Source organism: Stigmatopora nigra, chromosome 10 (assembly GCF_051989575.1).
Source record: "Stigmatopora nigra isolate UIUO_SnigA chromosome 10, RoL_Snig_1.1, whole genome shotgun sequence".
NCBI classification, from domain to species: domain Eukaryota; kingdom Metazoa; phylum Chordata; class Actinopteri; order Syngnathiformes; family Syngnathidae; genus Stigmatopora; species Stigmatopora nigra.
This window is the reverse complement of record NC_135517.1, coordinates 2,101,394-2,121,188: the sequence shown is the minus strand read 5'-3', so window position 1 is coordinate 2,121,188 and position 19,795 is coordinate 2,101,394. Positions and strand designations below refer to the sequence as shown.

Below are 19,795 nucleotides of genomic sequence, written 5' to 3'. Positions count from 1 at the left end.
GAGTTTAATATCTAAGAGTTTAATATCTAAGAGTTTAATATCTAAGAGTTTAATATCTAAGAGTTTAATATCTAAGAGTTTAATATCTAAGAGTTTAATATCTAAGAGTTTAATATCAAAGAGAGTTTAATATCAAAGAGTTTAATATCAAAGAGTTTAATATCTAAGAGTTTAATATCTAAGAGTTTAATATCAAAGAGAGTTTAATATCAAAGAGAGTTGAATATCAAAGAGAGTGAAATATCAAAGAGAGTTTAATATCTAAGCGAGTTTAATATCTAAGAGAGAGAAAGTTTAATATCTCAGAGAGTTTAATATCTAAGAGAGTAAATATCTAAGAGAGAGAAAGTTTAATATCTAAGTACATTTGACCGGCGACCGAATGAGACCAAAAGACCGGCGACCAAACGTCCGGCTCACGCTGGAAAAAAAAAATACATTTTTGTTCAACTTATTTCTAAGAAGACAGAAGCAGGCGGCGATTTTTAAAACCGTAAATAAGACACCAAGGGGGCTTTTGGACCCTATTGTCATCTCCAGCCTAGTTCTGGCTATCAAGCAGGATATTAGCAGATAAATTGGCTTCCATTTGAGGCGGAGTACGATGGCTATTGATCAGACAATCGTTTTTTTCAGAAGGGAGGCCAGGGAGAGTTTATTAATTAGGGATTGACAGCCGGTTCACGCCTCTTATTCACCGAAGGACATCTCGGGAATCCTGATGAGGCGTGCCTTTGCCTCCGTGCATTTGTCAACGGCGAGTTCCAGTCCGCCGGCAAACACAATAAAGTGCTGTGGCAGAAAGTGGAGCGTTGACCCAACCTGGTGCTCATGTGGCGTGAACCCGAGCACAATGTGAGATCAGCTGCTTATTCGAGTGGAAAATGACCAGCCAACCTCTCCCTTGCATTTACCTCTTCATTTTCTTGGCCTCTGGTAGCAAGTGACCCTTTGCTATTATGTCATTGGCTCTAGGTTTTCTCTGTAGATTTTAGAAATATAAGTAAACTTTATTTGTTGGAGATCTGATGGCTAAATTGAAGGGGAAAATTCTAGAACAGGGGTGGGCTAACTTTTGGGCCCGGGGGGGCCATATTGACTTTAAAAAAATGGACATATGGGCCGGGTCAGCACAAGATAGGATACATATAAAAAAAAAAGGGCATCCGTCCAAATTTTGCTCATATTTCAAAGTGCTCGTATATCAAAGTGCTCGTATCTCAAAGTGCTCGTATATCAAAGTGCTCGTATCTCAAAGTGCTCGTATCTCAAAGTGCTCGTATCTCAAAGTGCTCGTATCTCAAAGTGCTCGTATCTCAAAGTGCTCGTATCTCAAAGTGCTCGTATCTCAAAGTGCTCGTATCTCAAAGTGCTCGTATCTCAAAGTGCTCGTACCTCAAACTGCTCATACCCCAAACTGCTCGTGTGTCAAGGCACTCGTATCTCAAGGCAATCGTAGGTCAAGGGACTCGTATCTCAAACTGCTCGTACCTCAAAGCACTTGTAGGTCAAGGCACTTTTCCGTCCAAATATTACTCATATCTCAAACTGCATGATCTCAAACTGCTCGTACCTCAAACTGCTTGTATCTCAAGGCACTCGTAGGTCAAGGCACTCGTAGGTCAAGGCACTCGTAGGTCAAGGCACTCGTAGGTCAAGGCACTCGTAGGTCAAGGCACTCGTAGGTCAAGGCACTCGTAGGTCAAGGCACTCGTAGGTCAAGGCACTCGTAGGTCAAGGCACTCGTAGGTCAAGGCACTCGTAGGTCAAGGCACTCGTAGGTCAAGGCACTCGTAGGTCAAGGCACTCGTAGGTCAAGGCACTCGTAGGTCAAGGCACTCGTAGGTCAAGGCACTCGTATGTCAAGACACTCGCATGTCAAGGCACCACTGTATGCTCAAAGACTGTTGTGGTTCAGCAAGAATCTTCGGGCTAATGCCGAAAGCGCTCGAGTTCATGGCACGGCATCGCAATCTGTAAATTGTTAGCGTAAAAGGATTCTTTTTCACGACTCCTTTTTTCACAGTTCGAAAATCAGTACATTTCAATTTCAGTAAGTCACTTACTGGCCCACCCTTGACCTCCATCTCTACCAGGCTAATCCCAGGTTAATGATTGGACCCAAGCCTGTCACTTAAAGACAGCTCAGAGAAAAACAAGACACAAACACACACACATCGTTTGTCCTCTTGTTAAATTCTTCACAACTCTGCAATGTGAACTATAAACAACTTTCTTATCCACTGGGTGCAAAAAGAGTGCAAATATTTCTTGGCAAATTATAGAGCTCAACAACAGGTCAAAGGGCAATAACACATTTTGGGTGGCAAATCTCATAACTGAGGAATGCGTCTAATTTGGGATTATTTACAAAATATTTTCAAAAGGCATAAAGTAGTATAAATTAACACTTGCAAGATAGTCGAAAAGTATGAAATGTAAAAATGCAAATCTCACATTTCTAAGAACTATCATACTAGAGGAAATGTTTAATATAACGGTCAGAAAAGGAAAACAGATATACTCAATATAGAAAAAAAAATAGCATCAACTATAGAGCTTATACCATAGGAATATTTCTCCGTCTTTTTAGTATGAAAACGGTCAAATGGTGACAGAGAGTTTACTGTTGAAGCCAGCTTTCAAAAATATATTCATGAGAGAGAGTTCAATATCTGAGACAGAGAGAGTTGAATATCTAAGAGAGAGAGTTTAATATCTAAGAGAGAGAGTTTAATTCCTGCGAGAGAGAGTTTAATACCTTAGAGAAAGATTTTAAAATCTAAGTACTGTTTAATATCTAAGTACGGTTTAACACCTAAGTACTGTTTAACATCTAAGTACTGTTTAATATCTAAGTACTGTTTAAAATCTAAGTACTGTTTAATATCTAAGTACTGTTTAACACCTAAGTACTGTTTAACACCTAAGTACTGTTTAACATCTAAGTACTGTTTAATATCTAAGTACTGTTTAATATCCAGGTACTGTTTAATATCCAGGTACTGTTTAATATCCAGGTACTGTTTGATATCTAAGTACTGTTTGATATCTAAGTACTGTTTGATATCTAAGTACTGTTTAACATCTAAGTACTGTTTAATATCTAAGTACTGTTTAATATCCAGGTACTGTTTAATATCCAGGTACTGTTTGATATCTAAGTACTGTTTGATATCTAAGTACTGTTTGATATCTAAGTACTGTTTCATATCCAAGTACTGTTTAATATACAAGTACGGTTTAATATCCAAGTACTGTTTAATATCCAAGTACTGTTGAATATCCAAGTACTGTTGAATATCCAAGTACTGTTGAATATCCAAGTACTGTTGAATATCCAAGTACTGTTTAATATCCAAGTACTGTTTAATATCCAAGTACTGTTTACTATCTAAAAACTGTTCACTATCTAAGTACTGTTTAACATATAGGTACTGTTTAATATCCAAGTACTGTTTAATATCCAAGTACTGTTTAATATCCACGTACTGTTTAATATCCAAGTACTGTTTAATATCCACGTACAGTTTAATATCCAAGTACAGTTTAATATCCAAGTACTGTTTATTATCCAAGTACTGTTTAATATCTAAGTACATTTGACCGGCAACCAAAAGACTGACGACCAACCGTCCAGTCACGTATAACATGAGACCTTGAGAGGTCTCATGGATCATGTCTCTCCTTCTTGTAGCCTACATGAGCTCGTGTTTATGGCCAACGACCCCTGTATACGTAGGGGTGGCGCCTTGAGATGGCCCAAGTTAATTACGGCATCAAACGCGGCGCCTGGCTGATGTTGATAGACGGCCAGTGGATGAATTCCTTAATCCCCTTTGCTCCACGATCATTCCTAGAGCGCCACCTTCGCCTCTGTTTACCAAAATGAATCGAAATCCCAGAAGAAGGCGACAAGCAACAGCACACTGGCTTTTGTTTGTTTGTTTATGCCGTCACATGAAGAGATGCGCGAGTTAATTGAATGCTTTTTCTTATGGCGAGAGGTAAATTGGTTTTTAATTAACAGAATCTACTTGGTCTCTTTCATGTTGGTGTGAGGGATTACAATTGAAAAAGCAAAACCAGGCAGTAGCCGGTCATTTAAGGGAAGCCAGAGTTCTATGTGAATCTTAAATTTGAATATATATTTGGGGATATTTTGGTTGAAGGTTTGAAGACATGTAAAGGATGAGAATTTCAACTTCTGCCAATTGATACTCTTATTAATGATTGCAATTCTCCTTATTAAGAGATAAAAATAAACATACAAATGGAAAACGGCACATATTTACTCACATAGGGCGCACGTAAAAGTCTAAAATTTTCTACAAAATGAACGGACACAAGTCTACATTTTTCTGCAAAATGGACGGACATAAAAGTCTAAAAGTTTCTACAAAATGGACGGACGTAAAAGTTTAAAATTTTCTACAAAATGGACGGATGTAAAAGTAAAATTTTCTACAAAATGGATGGACGAAAAAGTCTAAAACTTTCTACAAAATGGACGGATGTAAAAGTCTAACATTTTCTACAAAATGGATGGATGTAAAAGTCTAAAATTTTCTTCAAAATGGACGGACGTAAAAGTCTAAAATTTCCTACATTCTGAATTTTCCCATAAAAAAGTCACAAACTTTGAAATGATCAAAAACCATGTAAAACACGGATAAAAATGTATGAGTTGCCAGGTATGAAACTTTCCCTTTTCAGATTAGAGCCAAAATGGATAAAACAAGATTGTTTTTAACAAAAGAAAACCTACATCATTTAAAAAGAAATAATTTTCCCATAACATAGTTGTCACAAGATTTGAAATGATCAAAAACCGTATAAAATACGGGAAAAAACTTGTAAATTGCCAGGTATGAAACTTTCTCTCTTCAGATTAGAGCCCAAATGGATAAAACGAGATTGGTTTTACAAAAAAAATGTAATCTACAACGTAAAAAAACAACGTAATATAAAAATACATAATTTACCCATATGAAATGATCAAAAAACGTATAAAATACAGGAAAAACATAAGTTGCCAGGTATGAAACTTCCCCTCTTCAATCAAACTGGACCTGTAGAAGCGTCAAACTAATTTAAATTCACTTAAGGATGTAAAGAGCCATATAATTGGACATCTATCATCATCATTACTAAAAATAGACAATGAAGTTGTTCTCAAATGGCATTTATCACAAAAATAGTGACTAAATTTTGAAAAAAAAAACAACCAGAGGATTTTTACCCTGTGGATTTTATCTTCCCACTGTTAATTTGATACTAAAGCATTTGAGCCAGACGCTTGTTGTTCTATTTTTATCCTCCTCCACAAGACGTAGGTTTGAAGCCGACGGAGGCACAAATGGAGCCTTAACTAGTTTCCGCGGTCCGCTGACACTAAGTGATGTTGACTCAGCGAGATTGTATGTGAAGTTGCCCGGCTGGATGCTTTATATGACTCACTACACAAGTAAATACAGTCTGCTCTCCCTTTCTATTCCCATTTTTTTTGTATACAGGCATTACTCACCGTGCAATAAGAGAGTGACATCAATATTGAACAAGAAACAACATATTGGTTTTGCAGCTACGTTACGACAAATAAATTCATGCTAATTATCAAAAATGGACTTTTGCGCTCTTTAAATGAACAGAAAATGTGTACTGTGTTTTTTTGCATATGTCGAACCCTTAAAATTGCCTCAAAATCAATTTCTTGCGTATAAGCCGGACCCTGATTCAGAATTTTGTCCTCCATATTCATGGTTTTTCAGCCATATTACGACAGGAGAATTCATGCAAATTATCAAAAATTGACTTTAGCACTCTTTAAATGGGTTTAACTGAAAAGATAACTAGTACCGTATTTTCTCACATATAAGCCGGACCCTTAAAAATAGCCTAAAAATCTTTAAATTTAGCAATTTCTCGCGTATAAGCCGAACCCTGATTCACAATTTCCACCTCCATATTCATAGTTTCTTGCTAATAACCAAAAATTGACTTTAGCAGTCTTTAAATCGGTTTAAATGCACAAAAAAACTAGTACCATATTTTCTCACGTAAGCCAAACCCTTAAAATTGCCTTAAAAATCTTCAAATTTTGCAATTTCTCGCATATAAGCCGAACCCTGATTCACAATTTCCACCTCCATATTCATAGTTTCATGCTAATAACCAAAAATTGACTTTAGCACTCCTTAAAGCATTTTAAATGCACAAAAAACTAGTACCATATTTTCTCACATATAAGTCGAACCCTTAAAATTGCCTTAAAATCTTTAAAATTTAGCAATTTCTCGCATATAAGCCGAACCCTGATTCACAATTTCCACCTCAATATTCATAGTTTTAATAGATGTATTACTTTGAAGGGAAATTCTTAATAAAAATAGTATTTCTAAGATACTGTATGTATCAAAAGCCCATTAAGTTCAATATCACAAGGATTTAATTCACCCAGTAAGTCCTTTTTGTACATTCTTGGGTCCATCTTTTGGTTTAATACAGTTTCATGACATCACATTGTTTCCCACAACCCATTTTCCATCATAACAATTACATTAATATCCATTTTCCATGTTATCCAGGTCATAAATCCCCAAAGACCACACTGAATTAATCCTTTAGGTTACTCCTGAGCCCAATCACATCTTCCATTGAAGCCATTTTTTTGTTCTGTTCCCAAAAAGTAGCACCTCATGGGGGATCTCTCATTTTTTCGGTCTTCTTATACACAACAATTTTTGGCAACCATTTAGCTCCAGACTGGCTTTTTTTTGTCTTTAGCTCAACGATGGAGCACAAGACCCTTGTGACCAACCATTCTTAATGGCATGCTGATGAGGTCAAAGAGAAAGGAGAACCAGGTTAATTGGAAGCCGTGGAGAAAATCTCAGGTTTAATGATGATTACAAATGTGAATAGAGGAGGCAAACCAAAAAAAAAAAAAAACAGAAATATAGCTTCCAGTGGAGCACTGCAAGTATATGAAACACTTTGGCAGAAGACCAGAATCTTCCCCTGGGGAGGGTATCGCTCAAAATGAGGTTACGATTGTGTACAAAACACTAGTGACAGTCGTCATTTTCAATTGTCAGTCCGAACACAAGGTAATAAATAAATCATATAGTCACAGTACATACACACATAAGGCAGTCTGATACAATTTTCATGTTCAACTGACCCCTACCTACCCTATCCAGCATCTACAGATCCATATTCAACTCAAGTTCTGCACCCAGTGTTCTCGTTACCTCTGCGTCCTGCGTCTGATACGCACAGCTTTTCTTCCAGACGCACAATTTCAAGTAATGTGCTTTTTTCGGACGCAAAGAAATTTTTATCAAAAAAAAAAACCAAAACACATATATCCGATAGCAAACCAATTTATTCCACATAATCTTTGCGAAATAATTCTCGCGTGAACGAGACTAGCAGACACTAGCAGACGAAGGAGAGAAAGCGATAGCAAGAGTTTCGTAATAGTGTAAGAAAGATAAAAAATGTTTCAGAAAAAGCAAAACAGTCTGGATAGTTATTTCGCAGTTAAAAAATACAACTAGTAAGAAAAGAACTGCAGAAGATTCGATCGATGATCATGAAGCAAAACGGGGGAAGCAAGGAAAAATACGCACATTTCAAAAGACTTTTGGCTGCAAAGAGAGGAGGATCTACGAGCTGAAAGACTAGTACAATGATAAATAAACCCTAACCCTAAACCATATAATAAATAAATTAAATCTGAATGTTTATATATCGTTGCTTATGTTTTATTTGCATCCGTAGTATGTTGGGACTCGTGACAAGTTTCCTGGGACGCACAGTTTTCAGACAAGCGAATCCCTGGGACTCGCAGTGTGCCAATTGTAAAATTATCACTGTGCACCTAAGACCTACCTAATCAAGATCTAATACTACTACTTATTATGTTGACCATTTATGTATCTATTACTTTTTATCACCTTATTTTGATCATTACTATACATTTTTCATGTCCAACTGTCCCCTACCTACCCTGTCCAGCATCTGCAAATCCATACTCAGCTTGAGTTCTGAATACTGTATTTTCCATATATAAGGCGCACCATATAATAAGGCGCATCACAGTATAAGGCGCACCCTTAATGAACGGCACATTGTATTTTTTTCCATATATAAGGCGCACTGGATTATAAGGCGCACTGTCTATTTTGGAGAAAATTTAAGACTTAAGTGCGCCTTATAGTGGTGAAAATAGGGTAATTGCTATTGACTTCCAGGTATGAAGCACGCACTACTTCACAGTCACCTCTAGAGCCAGCCATTGTTGATGTTTTGGATTTTTTTGAATAAGATTTTGTAAACTAAGATGGCTGATCTGCATATTTAACAGTATTGTTTCAGTTCAGGTGTTTGTGTTTTTTTAATATCCGACAGTGGTGGTTTTTCGTTTTTGGTTTTCTTCCATATATAAGGCGCACTGTAGTATAAGGCGCAATGTCTATTTTGGACAAAATTTAAGTGCGCCTTATAGTCGTGAAAATACGGTACTGACAGTTTAGTGTCAAGCAAATTTCCTCTAAAAACGCGGCCCAAAAAAAACAACTTGTCCGATCTGATTGGGTTGCTTTGCGACGTACTACTTTGTCCGTTTTCCCCGCCCACATAGCTCACCTCGTAGAGAGTCTCGAAGTATAATTGCAGTGTGCAACAGTGCGCACCTTAGAGGAAATAATTAGCACTATAAAAAGAGCAATTACTAACCTGGCAGAGAGTTGTGGAGGGATTTTACTGCCTGGGCTCGCCACGTCTGCTCAAATGGCGCTCTTTGTTTTGTTTGACTAATGGTTTCTTTTGAAGGGTTGGGATAGGAAAAAAAACAAAAACGTCTGTTTTGCACCCACGTTAAGACGACGGCATAAGCTGGGAGTCATCAAAAAAGGGACCCGGTTTTTTTTTGGGTGAATTTACGGGGGCTGGCTCAATCCAATAGCCATTTTTGGAGTTTGGTCAGCTCATTCGTTCCGTTTTGAGTGATTCATGGCTTGCCAGTTTGACTGTCACTGCGTTTTGCCATTTTTTTAGTGACGGAGAAATAGTTTTTGCAAGAAAAAAGCAGGTCTTTTGTTGTCTTTTGTTTACAGAGCCAAGTTAAAGGTTTAAAAAGGCAGCTTTATAAGCACTATACTACAAGGCTTTGGACCCCAAAAGATAGGGCTTTTGTTTATTTAGACAGTCTCAAAATGGAGTCATGGTAATTATACTTCTTTTGTCAAAGTCAAACAATATGTGTTAAAGTTATATAGGTGGCATTTAAGTTTATGTGAAAGTAAAATAAAGTGCGAGTTTTAAGCACGTAGTTAAGTGCCGTATTTTCACGACTATAAGGCGCACGCTCAATGAATGACATGTTTTCCATATATAGGGTGCACTGTATTATAAGGCGCACTGTATTATAAGGTGCAAATAGCATGAGATACACATCATGCAGTATTTTAAGGATCAACAACCCCAAGACCTTCAATCAGTCTTAAAAAGTATCAATGATATGGTCACACTCTAGCTACTAAGACAGTGCTTCTCAAATAGTGGGGCGCGCCCCCCTGGGGGGGCGTGGTGCGATACCTGGGGGGGGCGCGTGTAACCCTGGGGAACAGGATTTTATTTGGCCGTACTAGTATAAAGTGTAATTGCGCATCCACTACAGTAGTTGGCAGTGGCGCTCTCATTTATTTTTGATTTCAGGCATTGATGCACTTCAAATCTTTTCTGTTGCAGACTTAAAACAAGAATTAATAAAGTTATTCTTTGTAAGTTTGACTATATTTCTTTCTTTTTTCCTTTTCTTTAATGTTAATAAGGATAAAATGTTGTACTTAACAATTTTATAAAATGATTTTATTTATAGTCACGGTGGGAAGTGGGTGGGGGGGGGGGGGGGGGCGCGAATAGTTTTCTTCTTGCTAGGGGGGGCCTAACAGAATATATATATATATATATATATATATATATATATATATATATATATATATATATATATATATATATATATATATATATATATATATATATATATATATATATATATATATATATATATATATATATATATATAATAATTGAGAAGAACTGCACTAAGACTAGGCACTAAAAAAATAAATAGGGGTGAACCTACTTGGAAATTCTTAGATTATCGTGGCCTACATTAACTGCCATACTCAAAAGATCATAGTATACAATTTTAACCTTGCCATATCTCATCTACATTACCTCCCATATTCACGGAATTACTCTATACAATTCCAACCTTGACTTCACCCCATCAAAAAAAAAAAAAAAACCTTAAACATAACCCCACACTTGCCTAAAATATCTCCTCAAACTCATCGAAGCTGCCATTACTGCAAAAAAACGCCATAAATCTCCATTAACAACATTGGCTTGAGACTACATTGTCACATTAATGTCAGGTTAAAGTATTGTGATATAAACTATAATATATAAAAGGGCAGAGAAGATGGAAATCATTTTGAAAGGGGTAATGAAGGATTTTTTTTGTGGCTAACCAACTATGAGTTGGTGTCTGCCAAAAAAGCGTCCCTCCCCCTGGTGGATAGGGATACACACTGGCCTTCTTGGAGAATATATTTATTGGTATAGATTTTTTTTGTGCTGCTCCCGGCCCAGTTGAATCAGTGTGACCAAGCAGGCGGGCAGAAGGGAAATGGGGCTGCTACCAGAGTGAATTATATTTAGTCACACACTCAATTTACTCCAGCAAACCTAGTTAGGAAAACGATACACATGCGCAAAAGTGTACCCTTAAAAAAAAAGCATGTATGTTCATACACGTGTGTCGTTAACATTGTTATTAACAGGATTAAGAGCATTACATCAAGACGCGGGAATTTAATCCTGGCGCTCCAATTTGCAAAATGGAGATTTTAGTGCATTTGTTTTTTTTTTTTTTTTTTTTTTTGGGGGGGGGGGGGGGCGCTTATCGTGTTAAAGCATCACGACAGTTAAAAAGCTAAAAGCGGGTAAAATGAGGAGATATTATTTGGGGAATGGATGTTGATGGAGAAGTAGGTTATTTGTTGGGAAGTTGTGGTAGAGTAGAAATGTACTGTATTTTCAGGACTATAAGGCGCACCGCATTATAAGGCGCTTCGCCAATGAATGACAGAAAAATGTAAATACCAAAGTATAAAAGCGGGTAAAATGAAGAGATATTATTTGGGGAATTGATGTTGATGAAGTAGGTTATTTGTTGGGAAGTTGTGGTAGAGTAGAAATGTACTGTATTTTCAGGACTATAAGGCGCACGGCATTATAAGGCGCTTCCCCAATGAATGACAGAAAAATGTAAATACCAAAGTATCACTAGAGTAAAAAATTAAATAATAATAAGTCAGAAACCAAGACCCATACGGTAGAATGGGGCTATTAGGCTTGACAACACTGTGTTCCTGATTGGACGATACATTTGACACCCCTAATTTAGCATTTTACGAGTGTTTTTAACAAATATATAAATAAATAACGTAAAAAAGACATTATGTGACTTTCCAGGTGCAATTTTAAGAGTGCGGCTTATATGTGAATGCGACTTATACATGAAAATACAGTATTTTAAAACAGGAGATATATTATTACCAATGGACATAGTTGGCCTGAAATTATATTAAGTAAAAAAATGTTAATACAAATTTTTACATAATATAATTTGGATTTTTACCAAGTAATTTCACATTCATAATTTGTATTTGCATTAAGTAACTTCACATTTATATGCAGGTTCAATTTTAAATGTGCGTATAGATGAAATAAAGTTTATTTTTGAAGGTTTAGTTTTGGGTTTACGTACTTATTTTTGCTACTACCATGAAACTGTGATTTGCTATATTTTTAATTGAAATGTATAATTATAATAAATGTATAACTGATATTATTAGTAAAAATCCAAATCATAAGTAAAAAATTAAAATATTTTTTTAAACTTAAAGACTTAAATAATTTGGATTTTTACTAAGTACTTTCAGTTATACATTTATTATAGTTATACATTTCAATTTAAAGTATAGAAAATGTAAAAATCCAAATTATATTAAGTAAAAAAATGTTAATACACATTTTTTACATAATATAATTTGGATTTTTACCAAGTAATTTCCCATTCATAATTTAGATTTCTATTAAATAACTTCATATTCATATGCAGGTTCAATTTTAAATGTGCGTATAAATGAAATAAATAAAGAAATTCCTTCACAAAAATCCAATTTATGAATATGAAATTACTTCTTAAAAAACCCAAATTATATTAAAAAAATTCTATAAATATAACCTTCCCAGCATACAATTAATACTATTAAAAATTTGCAATATTTCCCCATAAAAAAAATCCAAACCTTAAAATAAAAAATCCTAATTAGTGCAAAAATGAGTTCCCAAACGTGTAGAGAGATATATTACCAATGGACATAGTTGGCCTGAAATTATATTAAGTAAAAAAATGTTTATACACATTTTTTACATAATATAATTTGGATTTTTACCAAGTAATTTCACATTCATAATTTGTATTTGCATTGAGTAACTTCACATTTACAGGTTCAATTTTAAATGTGCGTATAAATGAAATAAATAAAGAAATTCCTTCACAAAAATCCAATTTATGAATATGAAATTACTTCTTAAAAACCCCAAATCATATTAAAAAAAAATCTATAAATATAACCTTCCCAGCAGACAATTAATACTATTAAAAATTTGCAATATTTCCCCCAAAAAAAATCCTAATTAGTGCAAAAATGAGTTCCCAAACTTGTAGAGAGATATATTACCAATGGACATAGTTGGCCTGATTCAAAGCAAAGGCTATAAAAGTAAATAAACAATCTGCATCTGAAGAATTTTTGTGCTATGGCAAAAAAAAAAAAAGGTTTTCCCTCTCCTCACATGACCGCGAGATCCCTCGGAGGCCTCATTCAAATTCACATGGCAGATTACAGTTTAGCACAACATTATCGCGGCTGATTAGCAGGGGATTGCAGCCACGGCCAAGATTTTTATTGGCATCCTCTTTGTGATGTTTTGGTTATCCGCAAGCGTGCAGCGGACACAGCGTCTCAAAGAGGTGCTAATTAATGTCCAAAAAAGGACGACTTTGTGTAGAGTGGACTGATAATGGCAGTGGATTTTTTTCATGTTTATACGATTGTTGAATGTTTTAGAAGATAAATAGTCTATTAGGGAGACATTTTGAAAAAAGAGCTGAATATTTTTTTTTTTTTATACTTTTAGGGAGAGTTGTTATGACAAAAAATGATAATTTATACGAGTATTTTTGGACGTTTAGTTTTGGGTTTACGTACTTATTTTTGCTACTACCGTAAAACTGATTAAAAATGTTGTACATACAAGGTTAATGTATTTAAATAGCTATATTTTTAATTGAAATGTATAATTATAATAAATGTATAACTGAAATTACTTAGTAAAAATCCAAATCATTAGCAAAAAATAAACTTTTTTTCACTTAATTACTTACATAATTTGGATTTTTATGAAGTAATTTAAATTATACATTTATTATTGTTATACATTTCAATTGAAAGTATTGCAAATGTAAAAATACAAATTATATTACGAAAAAAAATTTTTTTTACTTAATATAATTTGGATTTTTACCAAGTAATTTCACATTCATAATTTGTATTTGCATTAAGTAACTTCACATATATATGCAGGTTCAATTTTAAATGTGCATATAAATGAAATAAATCAATAAAGAAATTCCTTCATTAAAATCCAAATTTTAAATATGAAATTACTTATTAAAAAACGCAAATTGTATTTAAAAAATTCTATAAATATAAATTTCCCAGCATACAGTTAAAACTATTAAAAATCTGCAATATTTCCCCATTAAAAAATCCAAACCTTAAAAAAAAAAATCCTAATTAGTCCAAAAATGAGTTCCCAAACTTGTACAAATACCGAAAAATACACAAGCTCCCTAAAGTAAACAATAACCATTTTAACCACCAACTAAAACCACATCATTACACCAAATCTACAATTTCTACAATCATTACAATCTCCTAAAATCCAAAACCCCAACATCCACCAATCCACACATCATCTTTAAATAAAGACCCCTCAGTTATCATAACCTAAAGTGACCACCTTCAAAATGGCCGCCTATATCCACGCTTGGCCTATGGATTGAGGCCGTCCGACGGAGCATACGGCAAGTGTGAATGCTTTGTTTGTGTTTCAAGTGTGAGTGATGCGGCAAATTGTTCATTTGCAGTACATCCGATGGGCTCAGGGATGTCATTAGTCACAGTGGACTCGCTCTCATTAAATGGCCTCGTCGCCATGGCAGCCCCGCAAAGCCCCACTTTCCCTCAACTCCCGCGCTCTGGGAGTGACGGACCAATTAGAACAGGGACGCCATGACGTGCAAGTCTGCTCCCATTAAAGCCCCATGCTGTGGAAGGTCCGCAAAAACGGCCCGACGGGAACCAACATGGCGTCCGACACCAGCGTGGACTGTTGAGTTTCATCGTTCTTGATTAGCCGGCACCAAAAAAAGTAGGTCTTTTCTATTATGGGATGTGTTATCTAATCTCACATACCAGTGCATTAGATTGAGGGTGTAGTAAATGCCAATAGGGACTAAGTGGATACAGATTATTTTGCGAATTATATCATCTGCCATCTTTCAATTAGATTAAAAAAAGGTATTGGTGGAATAGGTATTTATAATTTTTGACTTAGGCCACAAGTTTGTCATTTTATCTTTCCCTCAGTTCAACATACTAGAATGATACTTCAATATACGAAGGGCAAAAGTTATATTGAAAACAAATATCTTATTTTCTCGCATATAAGTCGCATCTGTATATAAGGCGCACCCTTAAAATTGCCTTAAAAATAGTTGAATTTTTAAATTTCTCGAGTATAAGCCGCACCTGTGTATAAGGCGCACACATAAAATTGCCTTAAATTGGTTGAATTTTTAAATTTCTCGAGTGTAAGCCGCGTCTGTGTATAAGGCGCACCCTTAAAATTGCCTTAAAATTGTTGAATTTTACAATTTCTCGAGTATAAGACGCACCTGTGTATAAGGCGCACCCATAAAATTGCCTTAAAATGGTTGAATTTTAAAATTTCTCGAGTATAAGCCGCACCTGTATATAAGGCGCACCCTTAAAATTGCCTTAAAAATCGTTGAATTTTTAAATTTCTCGAGTATAAGCCGCGTCTGTGTATAAGGCGCACCCTTAAAATTGCCTTAAAATGGTTGAATTTTACAATTTCTCGAGTATAAGCCGCACCTGTGTATAAGGCGCACCCATAAAATTGCCTTAAAATGGTTGAATTTTTAAATTTCTCGAGTGTAAGCCGCGTCTGTGTATAAGGCGCACCCTTAAAATGGCCTTAAAATTGTTGAATTTTACAATTTCTCTCATATAAGCCACTCCATAACTCACAATTTTCACTTTCTTATTTATGGTTTTAATAAGGAGTACAAATGTGTTACTTTGAAGGGAAAATCTTATTAAAAATCATCGTACGTGGTATTTTTGAGATACTGTATAAATCAATTTCTGGATTGCACATTCCTAAAGGGTGTCACCTTTACATAGACAAATTCAAAAAGGAAGTCATGTGAGCAGTACAACCAGGAAGTGTGTCCTTAGCGGTCTACTTTGTCATCCCTAGGTAAGATAGCGGCACCCTGAGCGAGCAACGTCAGGCACAAGTGAGTTTTTTCACGTTTTATGCAAGATACGGTTAATTTTTTTCTTGAATTTTATTCCTAGACGTCAAAATGAATGTTGTTTAGCGTTTTATCTGTTTATATTTTCTCTATTTTGAAATAAATGACCATATCGACCACATTGTCTTCGATAAGGCATTTTGTATTTGTTACTATGCAGTTTCGTGCATGTCAAGTCTAATTTGTGCGCATATAAGCCTTACCGTCAATTCAGTCATCATTTTTTTAGGGACAAATACAGCGTCTAGGCAAGAAAATACAGTGAATCCGTTTTTTTTGTACCAAGCCAAAATGTATTTCCACTCCCACATAAAACCAAAAAAAATCCCGAATACAACCCTCAAAACTCAGCATCTAGGCCAGTACTAAACAATACTAAACTACAAATACACAATATCCACTATAATTCTACTTCTTACTCCAAAAGTCATTTAGGATAGGCTCCCATTGACCCATGACCATAATTACAAAAAGTACCATCGAAAAACCTAGCACTGAAAATGTCATGTGCGGTTGCCAGGTCCAAAAAAAATCAGTCTTTAATTCCACGTGGCACGTTAAAGGTCACGTACAAAACATGTGCGATTCCGCTGAATGACATTCTACACTGATGACAAGATTCCCACGACAAGGTCACCTCCAAAAACGAGCTTTTTCCACCAAAAAACCCTCTTTTGTTCTCACTCTTCTTCCATCTTAGACGGCTTGTAAGTCGTCTGTGGCTGCAATTGGCCGCTGTTTCGCTGTTAACAATCGATTAAGGCACGGTGAGTTCCTCTTAACTGCTTTTTCATTGATGTCACCCATCAAAAAAACTTGCCTTTTCTCTTCTGTTCTTTTATATTCACTTTCAGACTTCTATTAAAAAACACCCTTACTTTTCTCTCCCTATTTTTTAAACTACCGTATTTTCACGACTATAAGGCGCACTTAAGTCTTACATTTTCTCCAAAATAGACAGTGCGCCTTATAATCCAGTGCGCCTTATAATCCAGTGCGCTTTATAATCCAGTGCGCTTTATAATCCAGTGCGACTTATATATGGAAAAAAAAAGAAAACCAAAAACGAAAAACCACCACTGTCGGATATTAAAAAAAAACACAAACGGCTGAACTGAAACAATACTGTTAAATATGCGGATGCCATTTTAGTTTATAACATCTTCCATCATATAGCTCCTCCCCCACTGCAAGATTTTATACAGAAAAATCCAAAACAGCAACAATGGCTGGCTCTAGAGGTGACTGTGGTGTAGTGAGTACTTCATACCTGGAACTCAATAGCAATTACTCTATTTTCACGACTATAAGGCGCACTTAAAAGTCTTACATTTTCTCCAAAATAGACAGTGCGCCTTATAATCCAGTGCGCCTTATATATGGGAAAAAACCAAAAACGAAAAACCACCACTGTCGGATATTAGAAAAACACAACCGCCTGAACTGAAACAATACTGTTGAATATGCAGATGCCATCTTAGTTTTGAAAAATCATTCATCATATAGCTCCTCCCCCACCGCAAGATTTTATACAAAAAAAATCCAAAACATCAACATTGGCTGGCTCTAGAGGTGAATGTGTAGCGAGTAAGTGCTTCATACCTGGAAGTCAATAGCAATTACCGTATTTTCACCACTATAAGGCGCACTTAAGTCTGGAATTTTCTCCAAAATAGACAGTGCGCCTTATAATACAGTGCGCCTTATATATGGAAAAATGTCATTCATTGAGGGTGCGCCTTAAAATGCGGTGCACCTTCTAGTCGTGAAAATACGGTATACTTCTTGCAGTTCTAACACTTCTCCACTCATCTTGTCCTATGAAATACCTTTCTATTTTTTTTTCTTATGTCCTCAGGGAAGAGGAAAAAGCCGAGCAAAATGACGAGATGAAAAAGGAAGATGTTCTTTCATGCCTGTCGTCAAATAAGCGGCCAAAAATTTTCTAGCCAGCGTCCGGCCAAGTGATGCTTGGCTATGTTATCTTTTTTTTTTGCAATTGTTCGGGGGTCCCACTGTCTCATTAATATTCATCATTTATACTCTTCTTCCCTTCATTAGTGCCCGTTAAACTGCAATGTCAATGTTATCAGAATGCAGAGACTTTTCAAAAAGAAGGAAGGGTGAAAAAGTCATAGCGTTTTCTTTTAATCTGACATTAAAGTAAGAGAAAAAAAATAAGAGGCTGATTTATTAAAAGGTGCAGAATATGATGTTCTAACCAGAATTGTGTTCCAAACACATTTTTAATAATTATTCACAGTGCAATTTGAACAACAGTATAAATCTGTGTTTACATTTATGTGACTATTATGTGCATCTAAGTGGATAAAAATGACCAAAAACAACTGTCCATTATCACACTATCTCATCCTTTAAAGAACTTTTAGTGCGGGGGTGGTTTTAAAGAAGAAATTTGATCACAGCCTGCAAATCAAAGTGAAAAACTGCCAAAAAAACGTATTTTCTCGCATATAAGCTGTATTTGTAACCCAAAAAATGGTGGCTGAATTAAGGGTACGGCCTATATGCGCACAAGACTTAGTGTTGCTATAATCTTTTTCATCAGTAGATGTCAGCATATTAACATGAAGTATTTGTTGGTTATTTTCAGTTTTGCAGTAAGAAAACAACCATTACTGGATGAATTACTAACTTCCTTATGATATGGACACTGATGATGTGCTTTTGATTCATACAGTATCTCAGAAATACCACGTGAAATGATTTTTATCAAGATATTTCCTTCAAAGTAAAACATTTGTACTCCCTATAAAAAAACATGAATATGGAGCTGAAAATTGTGAATCAGGGGGCGGCTTATACTCGAGAATTTGTAAAATTCAACGATTTTAAGGCCATTTTAAGAGTCCGGCTTACACACGGGAGGGCGACTTATATGCGAGAAATTACAGTAGATTTTCCCTTCAAAGTAAAACATTTGCACTCCCTATTAAAACCATGAATATGGAGGTGAAAATTGTGAATCAGGGGGCGGCTTATATGTGAGAAATTGTAAAATTCAACGATTTTAAGGCAATTTTAAGAGTCCGGCTTATACGTAGGGGCGGCTTATCTGCGAAAAAAATACAAATTGAATGGCGCTGTTAGGCTGAACAACATTTGCGGTCCAAATTGAACATCCTGGTAGAACATTTCAGGCCCATAGCCCACACATTTAACACCGCTAATTTAGCATCTACAAAGAGTTGTGAGCAAATATATACACAAATGACATAAACAGCACATCAAGTGTCTGTCCAGGTGTTTACTTATGTTGCCTTTAAGGTTTCCTCACGTTTTTTTCATAGACGCCATGTGCACACTTGACAAACTGAGCCGCAATTCTAGGCCAAAAAAGCCCATTATTTCTTGCCTGACTGCTTTCATCTGTTAGTGAATCATTTCACCATAATCACCTGTCACAAGTGCAAGATGGATGTTCAGATTGAGACATCTTGCCGCATGCCTACGCTAGCAGAACATCCCGCTCGCTCGCCAAGTGTTTTTGCTTTTGCCCAAAAACTCGGCAGTTCACCGACCCGCTTGACGTTAATACGACACCAACGCCAGGCCGTTCTGCCATCGGATGTCGTCTCATTCAACTTTAGAAGGCGATTGGTCACACTAGGCAGGGACTCATTCAAACTGGGGTATCAGATTGCTGAAGATTCCTTCTTCCAATGATATACCGTATTTTCACGACTATAAGGTGCACCGCGGTATAAGGCGCACCCTCAACGAATGACATTTTTTCCATATATAAGGCGCACCGCATCATAAGGCGCACCCTCAATGAATGACATTTTCCATATATAAGGCGCACTGTATTATAAGGCGCACTGTATTATAAGGCGCACTGTATTATAAGGCGCACTGTATTATAAGGCGCACTGTATTATAAGGCGCACTGTATTATAAGGCGCACTTATAGGGCACACTGTATTATAAGGCGCACTGTATTATAAGGCGCACTGTATTATAAGGCGCACTGTATATTATAAGGCGCACTGTCTATTTTGG

General features: G+C 36.0%; 1 long non-coding RNA gene across 1 annotated transcript; it reads left to right on the top strand.

The window, feature by feature from the left end:
- Positions 1–14,469: 14,469 nt before the first annotated feature.
- LOC144202716 (uncharacterized) lies at positions 14,470–17,757 on the top strand. The gene is made up of 3 exons (XR_013327548.1): positions 14,470–14,580; positions 15,715–15,754; positions 17,631–17,757. It is a non-coding gene; the product is annotated as an uncharacterized LOC144202716 (long non-coding RNA).
- Positions 17,758–19,795: the final 2,038 nt, after the last annotated feature.